Source organism: Tachypleus tridentatus, chromosome 4 (genome assembly GCF_004210375.1).
Source record: "Tachypleus tridentatus isolate NWPU-2018 chromosome 4, ASM421037v1, whole genome shotgun sequence".
Lineage (NCBI taxonomy): Eukaryota > Metazoa > Arthropoda > Merostomata > Xiphosura > Limulidae > Tachypleus > Tachypleus tridentatus.
In genome coordinates this window covers 88,964,689-88,986,495 of record NC_134828.1, presented here as the reverse complement: position 1 = coordinate 88,986,495, position 21,807 = coordinate 88,964,689, and the positions used below count along the sequence as shown (strand labels likewise).

General features: G+C 34.3%; 1 long non-coding RNA gene across 2 annotated transcripts in view; it reads right to left on the bottom strand.

The window, feature by feature from the left end:
- Positions 1-867: 867 nt before the first annotated feature.
- The window catches only part of LOC143248376 (uncharacterized), a 59,593-nt gene continuing 38,653 nt past the window's right edge, over positions 868-21,807 (bottom strand). Inside the window, exons 3-4 of one of the 2 annotated variants that reach the window (XR_013026951.1) lie at positions 15,565-15,702; positions 868-1,444 (exon numbers count right to left, since the gene is read on the bottom strand). This is a non-coding gene — a long non-coding RNA (uncharacterized LOC143248376). Of the gene's footprint in view, positions 1,445-11,543; positions 13,467-15,564; positions 15,703-21,807 lie in introns of those variants that run through there. The other variant, XR_013026952.1, reaches the window with a different exon arrangement.

The window sequence follows — 21,807 nt, the reverse complement described above, 5'->3', positions numbered from 1 at the left end:
AATTGAGACTGTACACAAGTATTGACAAGCTTATAGCAACCCACGTTTGTTTAATGTACCATACATCGGTACTCATAGACAAGCTTATAGCAACCCACGTTTGTTTAATGTACTATACATTGGTACTCATTGACAAGCTTATGGCAACCCACGTTTGTTTAATGTACCATACATCGGTACTCATCTTATGGCAACTCACGTTTGTTTAATGTACCATTATGGCATTGACTAGCTTATGGCCACGTTTGTTTAATGTACTATACATTGGTACTCATTGACAAGCTTATGGCAACCCACGTTTGTTTAATGTACCATACATTGGTACTCATTGACTAGCTTATGGCAATCCACGTTTGTTTAATGTACTATACATTGGTACTCATTGACTAGCTTATGGCAACCCACTTATGGCAATCCACCACGTTTGTTTAATGTACCATCCATTGGTACTCATTGACTAGCTTATGGCAATCCACGTTTGTTTAATGTACTATACATTGATACTCATTGACAAGCTTATGGCAATCCACGTTTGTTTAATGTACCATACATTGGTACTCATTGACTAGCTTATAGCAATCCACGTTTGTTTAATGTACCATACATTGGTACTCATTGAAAAGCTTATGGCAACCCACGTTTGTTTAATGTACCATACATTGGTACTGGTGTTTTCATCCCAAGCTCACATTATATACTTAATGGCTAAGTGAAAAGATCAAACATCCCAGAGATTAGGTACAAACATTTCTTATTTTTAATTATTACTAACCAGAATGTAGACATTTAAAGATTACTTAACATTTTCTTCGGCTTTTTTTGAAAACCGAATAACAGGAATAACTGTTTTTCACACGCCCACAGCTTAAAGCTTAAAGATACGTCTCATATTCTAACATCCTAGCAACCACAGGCTACTTTCGACTCAAGCCATAAATATTTTAAATAAAAAATAATCAACTAAAGCGATGAGGATATTATTGTTCAAAATCGATCTGCTGGCTTAAAGAGAACTAGAGTGAAAAATGCTAATTGTTTAATGAATATTTTAAGAAAACTATGTAGGTGTAATTATAGGTTTGATCGGTATTTAACTTCTAATGATTTTTACTGCATTTTACTTCTCACCTTTACATTTAATTTGACTGTTTTTTAAATTAATTTTTGTATTTAAAAAACGATGAAGTTAAGATTTATTTGAAGACTACGAAGGAAATGATTCATGGAAAAGTAAATAGTACGGAAATAATATTGTTTAGAGCAAACCGCTTGTTTCTTATTAACTCTTAAACAGCGGAAATGTTGTAGGTGGCAGCATCAGTTGATGATGGCCGCCGTTCAAGGGTTAAACACAAAGGACTATCTGTGCTCTGGCCATCCTGGGTATCAAAACTCGGTTACTGAAGGTATAAGTCCACAGGTATGCTGCTGTGCCACTTGGGGGCTAAATCAAAGTGAGAGATAAAAATAAACATTGAATAACAAGCAGTAAGAAATATACTTGATATTAATATTAGAACCAAAGTCTGACTTTGTTATAAGGAATTATATAAAAAAAAGACAGAAAGATAATGCTGTCGTGTATATTATTATAAGATTTATTTCAACCAAACTATTATTTAATAACTTTATTGACTTTTAGGTTATACTGAAACACTTTCTTTAGGGACAACCTTAAAATATAATTCAACTTCATTTCTTTCAACTTAAAGCTATAATTTATTTTGAAAATATATTTTTGTTTATATCCACTGTTGCACATCTAGTCTGCTTCATGAAGGATTATAATGGAATCAAAGCAGCTAGAAATACTTTAAGCTTGTTTATAATGTTAAATTTTATTAAAGATAATGAGAACGATTCTCGTGTCAAATGTAATATATTTTTTTCAATATTATGGATAAGGTCGAGAATATACGACTTCAGTGAATCGTTTTCTTCAAACTTTATAACTTTTACAGTTGTTATTGTTTTCTTAATGCACAGATATACAGTGAAATATCTGCACTCTGTCTATTGGGGAGAGTAAAACACGTTTTAAATCCATTAATTTATCGCTGGTCCACTGCGAACAGTTTTATATGCCGTACCTTCAATCAGTGTCAGTCATAACTAAGCTGCTAGCTTGTCTTTATTAAATAACTATTTTATCATGTCTGTCTATTACCTTTCTTTCAACCAAGAATGGGTGTTTATAAGGCAAGAACACTTATTTTCAAAATTTAATAAAAGAAAACGTAATTTTATAAAACTAGCTGGTTACATTTATATTTAATGAAACGAGCAATAATCGGTAATATATTGTTTATGTGTTTTAGCGCAAAGATACGCATCTGATTAGTTGTGCTTAATCTACCATGGGAAATCGAGCCCCGGATTTTAACGTGGTAAATCCCTAAAGCTATCGCTGATTCACTCTGGTACCCCGGACTTCTACGCTATTACAAAGCAAAGACTTTTTTAATCTCATGTGTTTTTTTTACTTTCACATCCAGTTCTTTTTTATTTTGTAGCTCGGTTTTTATTATCATCATAATATTATATTTACTCCAGTACTATTATTATTCAGCTTTGTAAAATATATTATTTTATTTAGATTAATTAATACTGGCCCGGCGCGGCCAAGTAGTTAAGGCACTTGACTCCTAATCGGCCCGGTGTAACGATTTCAAATTACCCTCGTCTTCAAGTTACCCCCTGGTAATATGAAATCGTTTTCTGAGTACCGGGGAGTAACATGAACTCGATTTTAAGTTTCCCCTTGATTTCAAATTACCCCCTTTTCTAACGCCAAAATGACAAACATAATGTAGTACGTGTCGAGTACGTATCTAAGTACATGATAATAGGCAAAAGGTCTATTATTTTTTTCATTAAAATTGATGGTTTATAAAAGATAAAAGGTATTTTAAGGGCTCGTCCTCGCCAGACCACAAGGTCTACATACTGTCTTCAATATATTGTAATTTATACATATTAATTTCTTTATATTTCTTTATGTGCACTGAAATAAAAATGAGTGATTGATAGCGTGAGATATAGAATATGATAAATATTCGAATTTTTACATTATTATTAATGTGTTAATTTCATTTACACACACTGAGTGCGTTAAAAACGTCTAGCATCTAAACAAACCGTTAAAACGAGTCTATTGGGAAGGTGGTAGTTTGAAATCAAGGGGGATAAGATGAAATCGATTTCAGGTTACCCCCGGGGGTAGTCTGAAATCGATTTTGTCCTACCTCCCGGTAATATGAAAACGAATTCAAATTACCGGGGGTTAACATTTACAGGGGGTAGTTTGAAATCGTTACACCAGCATGGCCAGGTGGGAAAAGGCGTTCGACTTGTAATCTGAGGGTCGCGGGTTCGAATACTAGTCACACCAAACATGCTCGTCCTTTCAGCCGTGGAGGCGTTATAATGTTACGGTCAATCCCACTTTTCGTTGGTAAAAGAATAGCCCAAGAGTTGGCGGTGGGTGGTGATGCCTAGCTGCCCTTTTTTTCTGGTCTTACACTGCTAAATTAGGGACGGCTAGCGCAGATAGTCCTCGTGTAGCTTTGCGCGAAATTTCAAAAAAACAAACAAACAAAACAAACAGACCCTTAATCTGAGAGTCCTACGTTCGCCTTTTCAGCCGAGGGACGCTATAATTATACGATCAATCTTATTATTCGTTGGTAAGTGGATGGGTGGTGACGTGTAGCTGCTTTTACTGTAGTCTTACACTGCTAAATTAGGTACGGCTTGCGCAGATAACCCTCGTGTAGCTTTGCGCAAAATTCAAAACAAACACACAAATTATTTAATAATGATCCCCAAATCAGTTTTGAAAAAAAAAAAAATCGGAATGAAAATAAAGTATGAATAAGCAGACAGTCGCACTATAAATATAATGATATTTTTATAAAGTTTTTGTGTTACAGTTAGACTGGAAAAAAAAATCAGTGCTGGCTACATGCTGTATTAAACTGATATCAAATATGATTTTATTAATATTTGTTAATTTATGTGTTATTAAATTTTGAACGAACCTATTCGAGTATTACCTGCGTTAGCCTTCCTAATTTTGAAGTTATAGACTGGAGGGTTTATTTATTTGTTTTGAATTTCGTGCAAAACTACACGAGGGCAATCTGCGCTAGCCGTTCCTAATTTAGGAGTGTAAGACCAGAGGGAAGACAGCTAGTCATCACCAACCACTGCTAACTCTTGGACTACTCTTTTACTAACGAATAGTGGGATTAACCGCAACATTAAAACGTCCACACGGCAGAAAGGGCGAGCATGTTTGGTATGACGGGAATTTGAACCCGCGACCCTCAGATTACTAGTCAAACGCCTTAACCCACCTGACCATGCCGGGTAGGCTAAAGAGAAAACAGCTTGTCAGCAATACCAGCTACTAACGTTTGAACTACTTTTTATCAAGGATAGTGGAGTTGACCATCTCGTTATATTGACCACCACAGCTAAAACGGCGAATCGACTGCCCCAACTGCCAGGCCTTTATTATTTTAATAACAATTATCATCAAAACTGGACGTATCATGGTGATTATTGTATCGGAGTTAAGACCAATGGATTTCAAGTTATAGGCGTGGTGTAACAAAACACGATTCGTGGTTTCTTCGGCTATAGGTGCGTTATAAAAATAAGAGTCAATACAACTATATTAATAATATAAGACGCTTTAGCTGCTGAGTATTTATCATTTTTGTACTTCCTCTGGTCTGCAGTTCAAAATTAGAGATAAGTAAAAATGAACCATACGGTTTTTAACCTGGTTGTTTACTTTACTCTATGCACAAGGTGATGTTTAAGTGAACAAACAAATAACTATCTTGAAAACAAAATAAATATTAATATATAGTTATATTTACAAAGTGAACCATGTCAGATACCACGTTTTACTAAGATTGTGTTTTAAAGCTATTAACTGATCTATACTTATCTTGTTTGTGTAAACACAGTTAACATTAGATATATAGAGTGTCAAAACCCTTTGGAAAAATGTGTTACAACATTTAATAATATTTTGATGTTGTAATTTGTACTAGTTGTTTGACTTTCTTTGACTCTTATTATTAAATGTAAAGAAATTAAAAATTAGATGTTCACACAATTACTTTGACATAAGAAACATTTCAGATCCTATTATTACAATACCAGTCTATTTTTAGCTCAAAATATCGTGTGACATCGAATTATAGTACTATAGGAAACGTTATTTTTTTTTTGTTAGAAGCGTTCTTTCATATAAAATAGGCTTGACATGGCCAGGTGGTTAAGGTAACTGACTCGTAATCCCAGGATCGCAGATTCAAATTCCCGTCACATCGGACATGCTCGCCCTTTTAGCCGTTGGGGGCGTTATGAGTGACGGTCAATCTCACTATTCGTTGGTAAAAAAGTAGTCTAAGAGGTGGCGGTGGGTAATGATGACTAGCTGCCTTCTCTCTAGTCTTACACTACTAAATTAGAAACGGCTAGAGCAGATAGCTCTTATGCAGCTTTGCGCGAAATTCAAAAACCAAACCAAATCATTTAAAATATTTCATGCGATTTTTGGAAGTGAACAAACTACAAATTCTTCATACAAATGACCAAATATTTTTAGCAGTTTGATATAGCCTTATTTTTTAGACAAGAATAACATCAGATGGTTCCATACAGCTGTTAAACATAACATGACGACGTGAAAATTGAGAAAGGAATGAATGAATGATAGCAGTGCAGAACAATCTCAACTTAAACCGAATGAGAAAAGACGAACTTCCGATCATGTGAGATCCAATTTCCGGATGGCATGGCTGTCATTTTATATTTTATTTACTGGCAACCAGTTTACGCATCACTTTTTATGCTTCGGTTGAACTGTAAGAAAGCTAGAAATTTTAATTATCGTCTTACCATATTTAATTTTAAACCTGCTTTCTTAAAATGGACGTCGAGCGTGTAGACTTATTTCTGTACTGCTGTAACTTAGAATTGGTTTGTTTTGGATTTCGCGCGAAGCTACTCAAGGGCTATCTGCGCTAGCCGTCCCTAATTTAATAGTGTAAGACTATAGGGAAGGCAGCTAGTCATCACCTCCAACCGCCAACTCTGGAGCAAATCTTTTACCAACGAATAGTTGGATTGACCGTCACTTTATAACGCCCCCACGGCTGAAAGGGCGAGCATGTTTGGCGTTACTGAGTGTTAGGCAAGACTGTATAACAACAGTCATCAGAATGAGTCAGCATAACATATTAATTAGATCGGTGATAGGGAAAGCAATTCGAAGGTCTGTGTAAGTTTTGGAAAATCGTTTTTATAAAGTGTTCTTAATTTTCAATAGTCGTATAAAGGTCAGTCTGCAAAACACTAAGTCGGAACAAGAAAGCTGGCTTTAGACTGCTACATTGCCAAATTAATGTATAAGGTGATCCTTGAAGTCTTAAACTTGCTTTACACTCAAATACATCACTATTTATAAAATGAATGAATTGTCTTCTTTTGTTTCGAACAAAGACGTTATGGTGACAAATGGAAGTTTAATATCGTGATGAAAACAAATTATTTTAGTTGTTGTTTTTTTCGAAGTAAAAAGCTCCTCGTAAGTACAGCGGTATGTCTCCGGATTTATAACGCTAAAATCAGGGGTTATATTCCACTCGGTAAGCTCAGCAAATAGCCCGATGTGGCTTTGCTACAAGAAAACATTCTAAGCAAGAATTAAAAAGCATAAACTTAACTTATTCTACAACACAGAAACAATAAATAACAAAACTGTTAAACTATAAACGGTTCAATTCTATTTGAAGTTCCACCACCATGAAGGAAAAACAATTTAATTCTACTTTAGAAATAATTCTACAAAATTTCATAGAAGCTAATTTTATTTATTTCTGAACTATTATGTTTAAACAATAACGGAACAATGAATAGATAGTAAAACGAATTATTTATTTCTTGGAGTAAACTTTTAAAAAAAATATTCGAATCTTAAAATATAGTTTTCACCGTTACAGTTCAACGTTTGATTATTTATTTCATGTTTGGAATGTGTTTTGTCTTCAAAGGGTAAATTTTAACATAAGAACTAGTATTTTTCTGGTAAATTATTCAAAAGAAAGAGTAATAAAATTTGGTAAGTACATAATAAATATTTGGAAGATTTCTATGGGTTTGAAAAGAATAAAAACAGAATGCACTGAAAATTGAAACTTCGTAGTTTATGTTTAGACTTTTAGATGTAGAAAGTACAGATGACTCGAATAAAACACAATTTAACCTTTATTTAATGGTCGCTACTTTAGTTTCATACAAAATAGATAGCATACAATAAAAATTGTTCTTTTAGAAAGGAATATGTACATATAACTTTCAAAATATTCACAAACTGTGAAATACTGTCGGAACTATATTACAACTTGTACAGCACTTATCCCTTATACTACTATATCGATTAGTTAATTTTATAATCTTTTATATATAAAAACATATTAAATAAAAATGCCCCTGTCTTATGTGCAAATATATGCATTTATGATCCGTGTTATGAGCCTACATCAATACCTATATTTAATCTCATTAATGCAGAGGAAAAGATATAAAACTGGCATAACTGACTTAATCTTTTTCTCTAGTATAGCCTGATAGAATTTATTGAATGAGAATACAGCTCAACATTAGGAAGGAAAATATTAACCCAATAGTTTCATAGACAAAGTCTATTGAACTGAAAGCGTAGGTGCAATGTTATTAACACGTAGTAGGCCTGGAAATAATATGCTAAAGTTAATTAAACCCTACATCATTTTGACAAACCATTTAGATTTTCTAGCCTTCAAACAGAACCTTGTTATTAATACAGATTTTTTTTCTTTAGTGCATTATCGTAGACACGAATAAATTACTGACTGATTTATACCGGTAACATGAATGGGCGAGGTGAAAAAAGTAAAATATTCAGGCCTTACTTACGTCCTATAAAACGTGTATCGTGACGCACTAAACTGTGTCACATTACAGGTAACTTGAAGCTTCACAAGTTATCCAAAAACCATACACGATTTGATTCTAGTAGACCTTATAAACCTCTTTCTTTACTTGTTTGGTTTAAACTATATAAAATGATAAATTAATGTAATATGTAAGATAAAAATATATTTTAATTTCCTATAAGATTAATGACAGTGGACTGTGTACGAATACAAGGAAGGTAGTTAGTCATACCACCCATCGCCAACTTTTGGATTACTTTTTTACCAACGAACAGTGGGATTAACAGTCACATTATAACGCCCCCACAGCTGAAAAGGTAAGCATGTCTGGTGCGACAGGGAATCGAACCCGCAACCCGCAGATTACGATTCAAGCGCTTTAACCACCTAGCTAATAGCAGTGGAAAAGAATAAGTCAGTATACATTGAGCCTAGAAAGGTCTAGCATTTTTTTCAAGTTTGCCAGGCATCCATTTATGAACAGATGTTTAAATTAATTAGCAGCTGATTATAAAATAAAACATTTATAAACTATTGGATATTTCTTATTAAGAAAAATAATACATGAAGTGGTTAGATGCTTTCTGATAAAAATCTCAAAGAAATGTCTATTCATGTTTATAACGTTATCCAGGACAAAGTAAAAAAAAATTAGCAGTTCCAGCGCACGTGTTGAGAATTGCCAGTATGCTACAGAACACTACATATATATATATATATATTTGTATTCAAAACATTAAAGTGGCTAACATTCTTATTTTGTTATGCACGAGGGACTTCTTGGTCACAAGTTCATACTATAATATTACTACAGAATAATTAAGATTTATTCTTGGTAAGGGCCTATTTGGTAATATTTTTATTATTTTTATCAAAATACTAAGGAAGTCCCTGAAACTTCATTCATCAGACATAATCGATGTGTCATTTTTGGTAGATGTTGCTGTGATACGTGTTTATTTATTTCAAAATTGTCACCTCTAGCCACACATAATTTCGATCGGAGAGACTAGAAAGAAGGCAGCTAATGAACAGTACCCACCTTTAACCTTAACTAGTTTTGTCTGATTTTGAGATTTGACCATTATTGTTATAGCACATCCGCAGTCCCATAGTGTGAAGAATATTTTGCAGCAATGGAACGCGAACCACAAATTATAAAACTCACAGTTCGGGCACACCAGCTATCAGGCCATGCCTACACCCAGGGTATTATTTATTTACCGCAAACGCCATATTCCGAAGTCTTCTCTTAGTATTTAGACATTTTCTTCAATTTTAACAATGTCTGTGTCTGTTATCTATTTTGAACGATCATAAATTAGGTAAGTAGGAATTGACATTAACTTATTAACAGTTTTGATTTAAGTTGAATTATTGGTAATGTATATTTAATTACAATTTACAGCTTTTTACAGTAAGTTAGATTAGCGTTTAGAACACGGTATCAATGGTACTTAATAATGGTCCCCTTGTAGAACAGTGGTGAGAGCACAGATAGCCCATTGTGTAGCCTTATGCTTAATTACAAACAACTTTGTAATGATCGAAACGTTGTACTTGGTTTAAAGACAAATCTTACTTAAGAGCTGTAAATTGTAATAAAATATAAGTTATTAATATTTTGCTACATGATGTTACACGTATATTTACAGATGACATGCATAAATTCCGTGTAATATTTTTGTTTCTTGTAAAATTAGATCTTAACTAAATATGTAGCAAATGACGACATTAAAGTAAACCTATCTTAGTAATGCATTTATTAATAACAGTTGAATCATAAAGTACATCTAAAAGAAATGCAACTGACAGTGAGTAGGTTAGTTTCATTCATTGGCTGAGACACCACACTACGAACTTTATTTTCCATCATATCATAATACAGTTTGAACTAACCACAAAATATGAATTGTGGATTGGCAGTAAAAATTTATGATTGGTTCTTAAAACACTTTACAACACACACTAATGGCTACTCGGAAAAGTGAAAGGTAATTTAAGTTAATGGTGTGTTTCTCCATTAATGGTTTAGAAGGAACAAAGGAAATCGAAAAACATTCTACATCCTGTTTATTCGGCTACAAACGTTCGATAAGATGGAGGAGAAGCTGAAAAACATCATCTCTGTTCTCTCCATTTGATTCCAAGCTGGCAGCTTGCCTATTCTATTTTCTTCTTTCCTAGTGGTTGTGGGTCTCGAACGGTTAAGGTCAGATGGGTTGGTAATGACCCGTAAGCTACAGAACTCGCACGTGGAGGAAACAGGAAAGAATTTCTAAAAGTTATAGTGTGCCCAAGGAAAAAAGTTTTTTGGACACTTCTTGCTAAGGTTTCCTGGAATTTTATTGGAATGTTAGAGTATTTTGTATTTTATTAAAGAGATTTCTTCCTCAAAACCAATTAACTGAAACAGTCTAAATCCCAAAAAGCACTCAGAGTATCCGACGACCAAGGCTATTCAAGTTTTTATTACAATTTTTTGCGGTGAATTTTTATATTTCTCAATCAATTATGATTCGTTTATGCAAATGTTGCATAATTAAGATCATTTTCTTTCAGTATGAGAGAAATTTATATATAGATTGACAATATAAAAGTAACAACAAATAAAAAATATATACGTTCATAGTTTAAAATGTGCGAACGTGCTTGTAAATTCAAATTAAGAGAAACTAATGACTTTCATTTACAGATAATAAAATAAGATAGAAAAAGTTCAAGAACCAACTCTAATGTCTTATCATGAACATTTGTTAATTTGGTAAGTTTTTTCATTTTAAAAATGATATAAAAATAATAATTCTCACAAAAATAGGTGTAAACTATGGGAATATATTTAGTAATATACAATGTCATTGTTTGACTTGCTAAACTATTTAGCAAGGAAAGCTTGCTAGCAGAGACCACCTTTCCATTCGAAACATTTAAAAGAATGTAAATGAAACTTAAAGTAAATAAACAGCTACGAATACTTTGAGAAAGGAGGGAAAACCTAAATACTTTGGAATTTAGCACACAGTGTCTGAAAATATGCTGGCATTCTCTGATCTTCAGTGGAACTCATCGAGGTTAACTCCTACTCGTGTTTTTTTTCTTCTTCATAGGGTGAACGTGCATCTCTAGTTTCTGATTTCTTCACTAGGCTATAAGGTATACGTCTCGGCTGGCTGATGGCCGTCAGCCGTTTGTACGAGTCTTTTTAATTTCATCGCTTGATCTGCCTTGTTCCGGATATCGTATATCATATGTATAAAGTCATATCATATGTATAAAGTCATATCATATATATAAAGTCATATCATATATACAAAGTCATATCATATATATAAAGTCATATCATATATATAAAGTCATATCATATGTATAAAGTCATATCATATGTATAAAGTCATATCATATATATAAAGTCATATCATATATATAAAGTCATATCATATGTATAAAGTCATATCATATGTATAAAGTCATATCATATGTATAAAGTCATATCATATGTATAAAGTCTGTAATTTATTCCCAACTGAACTTATCTTCCAGCTCATCCTCCTCTTCCTTAGTTAATAAGATTACACGATATCACGTGGTCTACTCTTGAAAGAGATAAAACTTCTCATTTCTTGTTACACAAAAAACTGTATTTTCGAGTAAATTTTTATTCATGGAAAAAACAAATACAAAACTAAAGAAAACTTTTGTTTATTTTAGTCACGTATTCAAAGCGTCCTGTTAATGCTGAGATAATATTATGTCATAACTTTCATGCTTAATAAATAGAGTAAAATTACACCTACACAGAAGTAGTGTTACATTCAAGCTTTGTTTGTTTTTGAATTTTGTGCAAAGCTACACGAGGGCTATCTGCGCTAGCCGTCCCTAAGGTAGCAGCGTAAAAATAGAGGGAAGGAAACCAGTCATCACCACCCACCGACAGCCCTTGGGCTACTCTTTAACCAACGAGTAGTGGGACTGACCATATCATTATAACGTCCCCACAACTGAAAGGGCGAACATGTTTGGTGTGGTGGGGATTCGAACCCGCGCCCCTCGGATTACGAACCGAACCCCTTAACTACCTGGCCATGCCAGGCCGCGTTTAACCTGTTCAGACTATTATGTATCTTGTAACTCCGATTATGCTTTGTTTGTTTGTTTGTTTTGTTTTTTGAATTTCGCACAAAGCTATTCGAGGGCTATCTGTGCTAGCCGTCGCTAATTTTGCAGTGTAAAACTAAAGGGAAGGCAGATAGTCATCTCCGCCCACCGCCAACTCTTGGGCTACTCTTTTACCAACATATAGTGGGATTGATCGTCACATTATAACGCCCCTACGGCTGGGAGGGCGAACATGTTCGGTACGACGGGGATTCGAACCCGCGACCCTTAGATTACGAGTCGCACGCCTTAACACGCTTACTGTATTATTTTTACGTTCAGGTAATTTCAATCGTGCATATCAAATAATTGTAAGCACGGCACAAAATAATATTTTATTCTAATGGTTACTATACCACATTTGGTTCCATTATGCTTGCTTTAAAACGTTTGTAAACAAACCACTACGCATAAAATTGCACTTTGACAAGTGAGAGAGATATGTAGCGAATTTGTATATAAAACAAAGCAACACAGTCATTTGTAAATAAGAACCTTTAACAAGGTTCACGCTACCCGCTAGTACAGCGGTAAGTCTACGGATTTAGAACGCTAAAATGAAAGGTTCGATTTCTCTCGATGAACACAGCCAGCAAATAGCCAGTTGTGGCTTTACTATAAAAAACACACATGTAAGAAAAAATATATAAAATGACGTTACTGCGCTCACAACTATTACATGGGAGTTGTAGCAGTTACTGTATGTACAAGAACGACTGTAACATAACTATAATGTTTACATCATTATCATTAGGCCTATGTTTCTCTCAGTTAAATACAAAACTTGGTATATATTTTTAAACATTATATATTTTTTAATCCACTCATGGCAGCCGTAACATGTGATCAAGGGAAGGAGAACCTTTCTAACTGGTATCAAGTTGTTCTTTCTCACTGGTTTGTTGGACCTGAGTAACCAGAAAGCCTACATGATATTTACATGTAAGAGCAGAGCAGTTAGATCTTTAACTGGTCTCTAACTCATACAGCAGGAAAGGATCATTTTGTTAACGTCCTGTTTGTGAATTAAAACTTCAAGCTAGTCTATTATTGTTAATAATCAGATAAGATAACAGTCTTATTTTTACAGACCTACTGTCCGCAATGACGTTGTTAGTAAAATCAGTGTAACCTAGACTACCTTTAAAACATGGTAGTCGTAAAAAGTATGATCAGTTTTATATTATCTGACTTGGTTGGCAAATGACGTTCCATTAGTTTTCTGTGTAAAGAAAGATTAACTTCATTTCGCTGTCACTTCCGCAAACCTGTTCATCCTGTTACTGCTGATGTAACTCACTGACGAATATATTTCTGTCCAGGAATCCATATAGAAAAAGAAATGATCACTTGATGTTATAATGCATTGACTGATCAAAGTCTTCCAGCATATTAGAAACTAATAAATTAGTCAAATTTCGTACTAACAAGAAATAAAGTTTTGTTGAAGTATAATATTGAAAAAATAACAGATAAATTGTCTTGTTTTCATTACTTCTTTCGGTTTGTGTCGTTAAAGGTAAGGTATTGTATTTTTCGAGAACGTCTACGTTCCGTTTGAATTTCACGCAAAGCTACACGAGAGTTATCTGCTCTAGCCGTCCATAATTTAGCAGTGTAAGACTGAAGAGAAGGCAGCTAGTCATCACCACTCTTTTACAAACGAATAGTGGAATTGACTGTCATGTTATAACGCCCCTACAGCTGAAAAGGCGAGCATGTTCAGTGTGACGAGGATTCGAACCTGCGACCCTGAGATCACGAGTCGAATGTCTTAGCCACCCGGCCATACTGGACCGTCTACACTCGAACTCTTCAAAAAAAAAAATTAACACATCTCTCCGAAACATCCTGACAACATGTGCACGATATACGGAACAAATTACATTGCTGACCTGAAATTTTGTGGACCGAATAAAAATTTACTTATGCTACCATGAATAATATGTGATATAAATTATTTTCTTCGTTTTATGCCTTTGCATTATTTGTTTTTAGTTCTTATTTAATTTGTTTCCATTATCATGTTTTTGTAACAAGCAGAACTCTCTGTCTAGTTTAGATTACTTTCTGTTACTGAAAAACGTGGATGTATTTATCTCTGACTCTGATATTAGTTAAACCACACTAAAACGGTTTATTCCACTACAAAAACATAAGTGCAGTAGAAACAAGTTTGAGCAATCCTCTGTCTAAATAATTATTCACAATTTTATGCACATGGATAAAAACGTTGATATTGTTGTTAAATTTATAAGATGTTGGTGACACGCGTATATTCCTTTCACACTAGTACCAGGTGGCGTAAACTAAGTATCGATCTACGTAAATTCGAGAAAACAACGAGTCTTAAATACCCAAATTAACACCTTCTATTGTCCTGTATCTTGTTGGTTATTTTGATCCACGCTTGTTTCATACAAATTAATGAAAATTTCTGGTCCGATAGTTTCTGATGTTGGTCAGACGAGTCATAAACACCGTTCTTTGCATAAAATTTACCATTTTCTGTCACTTAATTAACTGTCTAGAATTAAATAGGCTTAACGTGGATATTCTATAATTGTTTCAGTTCGCTGTCTAACTCGCATTCACGTGACGGGATTTTCTGGTAGGTTAAGTCTCTTATTTCATGCACGCACATGTATATGTGGATTAAGAACTGACCTGTTAATTATGTAATGAAGATAACAGTAGTGGTAGTTGAGAAATACCTTCATTCTAAGGGAATACAGAAGCGACTGAACTTGAAAGAAAATATAGAGAAACCTCGAGAATAATTAAACTACAGTTGTACTAGTGTACAGGATCCCGGCATGGCCCGGTAAGTTTAGGCATTCCACTCGTAATACGAGGGTCGCGGGTTCGAATCCCTATCACAACAAACATGCTCGGCCTTTCAGCCGTGGGGGCGTTATAATGTTACGGTAAATCCCACTATTCGTTGATAAAAGAGTAGCCCAAGAGTTGGCGGTAGGTGGTGATGACTAGCTGCCTTCCCCCCCTAGTATTACACTGCTAAATTAGGGACGGCTAGCGCAGATAGCCCTCATGTAGCTTTGCGCGAAATTCAAAACAAACTAATGTACAGATAGTTTTGCTCTTATTTCCGTTACCCTAATAATTTAGAAGTGTTGAATTGCGATGTGTTATATCTAAGTTTAATTTAAGGTAGTTATTTACAGAGCCCCTAGAAGAAGAAAAAAAAAACTATCGTTCTAAAAATTCTAATAAATCACTTTGGAATTATTTTTTATTTCAGATTGCCATTTATTGTTTAATAATTGAATATTTCGAGACTGTTTATATTGGTTTTTAACACACTAATCGAATAAATTCCACCATGTTAATTTCTTTGAAATAAATAGTTATGTGGTGCGTCATTAGAACTATTTTATATGTTGATCATTACCAGTTTTGTTTCCTTATATGGTAACTTCGTTAAGAGATGTCCCCAGCTGATACAGTGGTAAGTCTACGGATTTACAACGCTAAAACCAATCGTTCGATTCTCCTCGGTGGACTCACCAGATAATCCGATGTGATTTTGCTATCAGAAAATACACACACACGTTAAGAAAAATGTTCATCAAAATAAAAATTAAACGTCAAGTATGCAAAACAACTTTGATAATTTAATCCTAACAAAGCGATTTGTAATACAAAACCAGACAACAATAATAGAATAATAACGACATATTTTGATTTTCCTGCTTTATGGACTTAACCTAAAAAACATAAAAAATAAGAAATGTTAGGTTAGTTATATTTAATAAGAAATGTTAGGTTAGCTATTTTTAATAAGAGTTTTTGTTTTCTTATAGCAAAGCCATATCGAGCTATCTTCTGAGCCCACCTCGGGGAATCAAACCCATGATTTTAGCTTTATAAATCCGTAGGCTTACCACTGTACCAGTGGGGGGATGTTTTTAATAAGAAATGTTATGTTAGTTATTTTTAATAAAAAATGCTAAGTTAGTTATTTTTAATAAGAAATGTTAGGTTAGTAATTTTTAATAAGAAATGTTAGGTTAGTTATTTATAATAAAAAATGTTAAGTTAGTTATTTTGTAAGAACCATGAATACTGTCAGCAGTTTAACACAGTGTTTCATTTTTGAAGGAATCATTGAAGTGTAAAGAAATTAAAAGCAGCACTGTTTACCATATCATACATTTCATTGCATACTGCTCCCCAGTGGTACAGCGATATGTCTGAAGGCTCACGGATCGAAAGAAACTTGTTTCAATACCCGTGACGGACAGAGCGCAGATAGTCCATGGTGTAGCTTTGTGTTTAGTTCTAAACAAAATAATAACATACATTTTTTTTATGGTTGAAGTCGTCCCTTGGTAGGCCATTGGCAAATGTCTGGACTTAAAACACTAAAATGTGAGGTACGATTCCCTGAAGTGGACAGAGCGCAGATAGCCTATCCTATAGCTATGCGCTAAAATGCCAACAACATCATCCTTGGTATGTTTTTCAGGTAAATTTTTAAGCTATTCTATCAAAATAATACGCAATTTTTGTCGTTTGTCGGAATACGCGCGTGCACTTCATTTAAACGGATGTAAACAAATAGCAAATATGAATATACTTTAGCAGATATTTTGTACAACAACATATTAAAAACTTATCAAAGTTTTAAAAAAAACGATCTAATGTTAAATCATAAAATACATTATAATTTTATTTACAGATATTATTAAGTACAGTAAAATTTAGCTCTAACTAAAGCAAAGCTTCACACGAGTTACAGTGTTAATTTATCTCTATCGGATATAGGCCGCACTTAATAAAGCCTTAACTAAATTATTTTCAAATAAGCTCACTCATAATGCTTGGATTTAAAAAATCTCGCCAATGTTTTAATATTAGGCCTACTAGTGGACTTCGATGTTTGCGATTGGTTTGAATTTCGCTCAAAGCTACTTGAGGGCTATCTGCACTAGTCGTCCCTAATTTAGCAGTATAAGACTAGAGGGAAGGCAACTAGTCATCACCACCCACCGCCAACTCTTGGGCTACTCTTTTACCAACGAATAATGGGATTGATCGTCACATTATAATGCCCTCACGGCTGAAAGGGCGAGCATGTTGGTGTGACGGGGATTCGAACCCGCGATCCTCGGATTACGAATCGAGTGCCTTAACCTCCTGGTTATGCCGGGCCGTCTGCGATTGGAATTCTGTTGTATTATTCTAGAAATCCTGTATACAAAGAAGTACTGTTGAAGTAAATATACTAATTTGACTGCAAATGTTTTGTGTCTCTGCTGGTAAACTAATGATAGAATAACAACGCCCTGCACATATTTTCTAATTAAAAAGGTGTTAACGTAATTCAAAATTCGTAAATATTTATGAAACGTTGTTTATGACCGTTCAAACACACACACACAGAAAGTGAAACAAAACACAAATAATAATTCATCGTCTGTGTTCTTGTCAAAGAACTACCATTTAGTATACAGTTACTGAAAGCATTTCATTCTCCATTTATATAATTTTCATTAACATTTTACCAACGTGAGTTAGAAAGTAATTAGGCTTAAGCATAGCTAGTCTAGAACAAAATAAAATCATCCAGAATACTTAATTTAAGTGCTTTGTTAATGACATTTTACGGACTACTAGCAAGGATGACATAGAGTAAAACTAACAGGAGTTGTCTGCGTGTGCTTTCAATAGGTTATCCCGAACGATAAATGTCTAAATGTAGAGAGATATCATCTTTCTCCTGATATATTAGTTTGTTAAAACTTCGAACTCACTATATCAGTAGGTCGCTTTATTAATCGTTGTAATAAATTATTTCTACACTTTATTATGATCAGTGTTGTTAGGTAAACGTTCAAATAGTATGCATAAAAAGAAAAGCCGATTTAGGAAACTACAGAAACTACATATGGTACATTTTTCAAACAACAGTTTAGTTATCTATTCTGTTTTTCACTACTTATGTTAAAACATATTTTGTTTCGCTCAGACTGTTGTGCGTCATTGTTTGTCTCTATAATAAAATCAAAGAATCCAGTTGATTTCTCGAAGTCCTTAAGAAACCCTAAACGACCTAGAACTTTCTGAAGACACGTGTTATTTACTCTAAAAATTCAGAATTTAAAATAGTTGAGTGTTATATTTTCAAATAAGCTCACTCATAACGCTTGGATTTAAAAAATCTCGCCAATGTTTTAATATATTCAGAAAACGGTTGTCTTCATTAGGGTAACTAATGTTTGTATCGGTTAATTAACGCTTGTAATAAATAGTTTATTAATTATTTTATATTTTTCAAGTAACGTTCAACCATAGCAGCCTTACACACTTATTATAATACCTGTTTGACTCTCGAATCTTTCAACCTTATAAACATATGATACTTAATCAAGACATGTCCTTAGATGACTTGGTGGTTGTAGTACAAGGTTACACTAACAATTCTAAATACATCCTTTGTCTAGTTTCAATTACTCTGCATTCCTGACAAACGTGGATGTATGTATCTCTGACACTTATATTAGTTAAACCCTACTATAAAAAAATTATTGTACTTTGTAAACACTAACAACTCTAAATACATCCTATGATAACCAAAGTTTGTAGAAAGAAATAAAATGAGCGTTTTTTTTCTAATGATTTTGACTGCCAGTGGCACAGCATTAAGTCTGTAGACTCAACAACGCTGGAACCTACATTTCAATACCCATGGAGGGTACATTACAAGTAGCCCCTTGTGTAACTTTTGCTTAATTACAAAAAAAAACCATACTAATTATCTTAATTACGTATTTTTAAATATAACCTATTAAGATTAATGTACATGTCTAGACTTTCGTTGTAAGTAGATATTCACTATTGACCGTTTTAAACTGAAAAGGTCTCATCTTTGGAGTAGCTAACATTGTTAGGGCAGGATTTTTCCGTGCTTTATTGATTTATTGGATCACGGTACAGTGAAAGTTAGAACTTTCTGAGATCGTCGGCGAGATGTTTCACATGGGAATTAGTGTTATAAAGAGCTTGTAACCGATTATTGGTTGTTACAACTCTGGAAGTTACACGTCTCTAATAACTCTAGTGAGTTAAAGTTTACTTTCGTAAAAACTTTGGTTCAGTCAGTACAACTTTTGCCTAGTCCAGTTAAGCTGAGTGCTCAGAATACAGAATTTACTGCTTATTTCTAAACTTACTGGTTAACTTAAACTTTAGATCAACACTAACTAAAGAACTAATTACAGTTGTGCTGTTACTACATCTGGTTTATCCTAGTATAAGTTTATCTTCAACCGAATGCATCAGTGTCACGATTTGACTTTGTTAGTTTTACCGCTGATCAAACCAGCATCTGTATTCTTAACCAATAATACTGCACTAAAAAAAAATATGACGCAAAATATACATATATTTTAGCACATTATTTGTGTAGTAATTCATACATTCACGTACTTGTATCTATACAATGTAGGATTGAAATGTAATGTTATAATTGTAAACCACAACTTTCATTTACATTCAAAATCTTATTGAGACTTTATGTTTGTTTGTTATTAGCCACAAACGTACACAAGATATACACCACAGACATCGAAATCCGGTTTCTAACATATAAGTCCACACACATGCCGAGGTGACACTTTGGAGATTTCCTGAGATACACATGTAAAATGAAACAAATACAAATATATTACCATTTAAAATGTTTAGAGGATCTTCAATGATGAAAACTTTGTGTGTGTTCTGTTATAGCAAAGTCGCATCGGGCTATATGCTGAGTCTACTAAAGGAAATTGAAACCCTGATTTTAGCGTTGTAAATCCGTAGACTTAACGTTGTACCAGCAGGGAACCCGAAAACTGCCCTTTAATGATAAATATAGCAACTTTAATCAATGTTGTTTTAACAGAATTACTGCCCTGTTCTATGATTGTATTAAAAGGCTAAAATATTTTGAACCTTGTTATTGTGTGTGTTTTCTTATAGCAAAGCCACATCGGACTATCTGCTGAGCCCACCGAAGTGAATTGAGCCCCTGATTTTAACGTTGTAAATCCGTAGACTTAACGCTGCACTAGTGGGGGCGTGAGCCCTGTTGGATGTTCTTATTTACAAATGATTATGTCGCTTTGTTTTAGCTACAAGTTCGCTATATACCTCTCTCACTTGTCAATGTGTAATTTTATGCGTTGTGGTTTGTTTACAAACGTTTTACAGCAAGCATAATCAAACCAACTGTGATACAGTAACCATTAGAATAAAATATTACTTTGTGCAGTGCTTACAATTATTTGTTACGCACGATTGAATGGGTCGGTAGGTATTAATTTGCAGCGGATGTAAAATTTTACAGTAAAGCAAAGTACTAAATTTTGTCAACCATACACAGAATAGTAAACAGAAGGCCCTGGATGGCTAGGTTGGTTAAAGTGTTCGACTCGTAATCCGAAGATCACGGGTTCGAATCTCCGTCGCACCAAATATGCTCACTCTTTCAGCCGTGGGGGCGTTATAATGTGACGGTCAATCCCACTATTCATTGATAAAAGAGTAACCCAAGAGTTGGCGGTGAGTGGTGAAGACTAGTTGCCTTCCCTCTAGTTTTACACTGCTAAATTAGGGACGACTAGCGCAGGTAGCCCTCGCGAAATTCAAAAAACAAACAGACAAACAAATCTTTTTTAAGTTTCTAGCTAACCTACAAAAAACAAAATGTCTATCATAACACGAGAGAAAACAACAGCAAGTGTTGCACGAAATGCGATGGAGAACTCGTCTGATTATATCGATAAAAAAAATTCCCCCTAACAGTCCAATGTGTTCCTTTAAACAAACTAAGCGGTTATTTCAACCTTCCTGAAAGGTTATTTTGTAAACGTGTCCAAAGTTTTACAATCAATACAACGCTCCCCTTATACGTTATTCCAGGAAACAGAGAATATACAGTGAGTCAGAGTAGGGTGAGCCAACCAGAGAACCACACGTGAAGCACAAGAACGAGGAATTAATATCTTAATGTCAAGTGCGTCTCTAAACAAAAGCAAGGTCCCGTTTCGTTTGTATATGTAGATGAATAGCTGAAAACATCTGTGGCTTGTCTGGCAACGCTCTTAAAAATCATCCATCACTGTTGCCTGCTCGTTTAGTCAAATTGGAGAGGTCTTGCTGGCAGCGATTAGTTAAAATGACATATCATTACCCTCTTCAGTTAAGATAACAATAAGGTTTACTATCTCCCCCAATGTATTTTTTATTGCACCAGTTTTAAAAACTGATTCTGCTGCTTTAAGTAATAGATTTAACCCTTGCGTTGTAAGTCTGTTTATTTTTTGAATTTCGCACCAAGCTACTCGAGGGCTATCTGCGCTAGCCGTCCCTAATTTAGCAGTGTATGACTAGAGGGAAGACAGCTATTCATCATCACCCATTGCCAACTCTTGGGCTACTCTTTTACCAACGAATAGTGGGATTGACCGTCACATTATAACGCTCCCACGGCAGAAAGGGCGAGCATGTTTGATGCGACGGGGATGCGAACCCGTGACCCTCAGATTACGAGTCGCACGCCTTAACATGCTTGGCCATGCCGGGCCTTCGTTATAAGTCATAAGAAAAAATTGTAATAATAGCGTAGAAATTCCACGATTAAGCATTT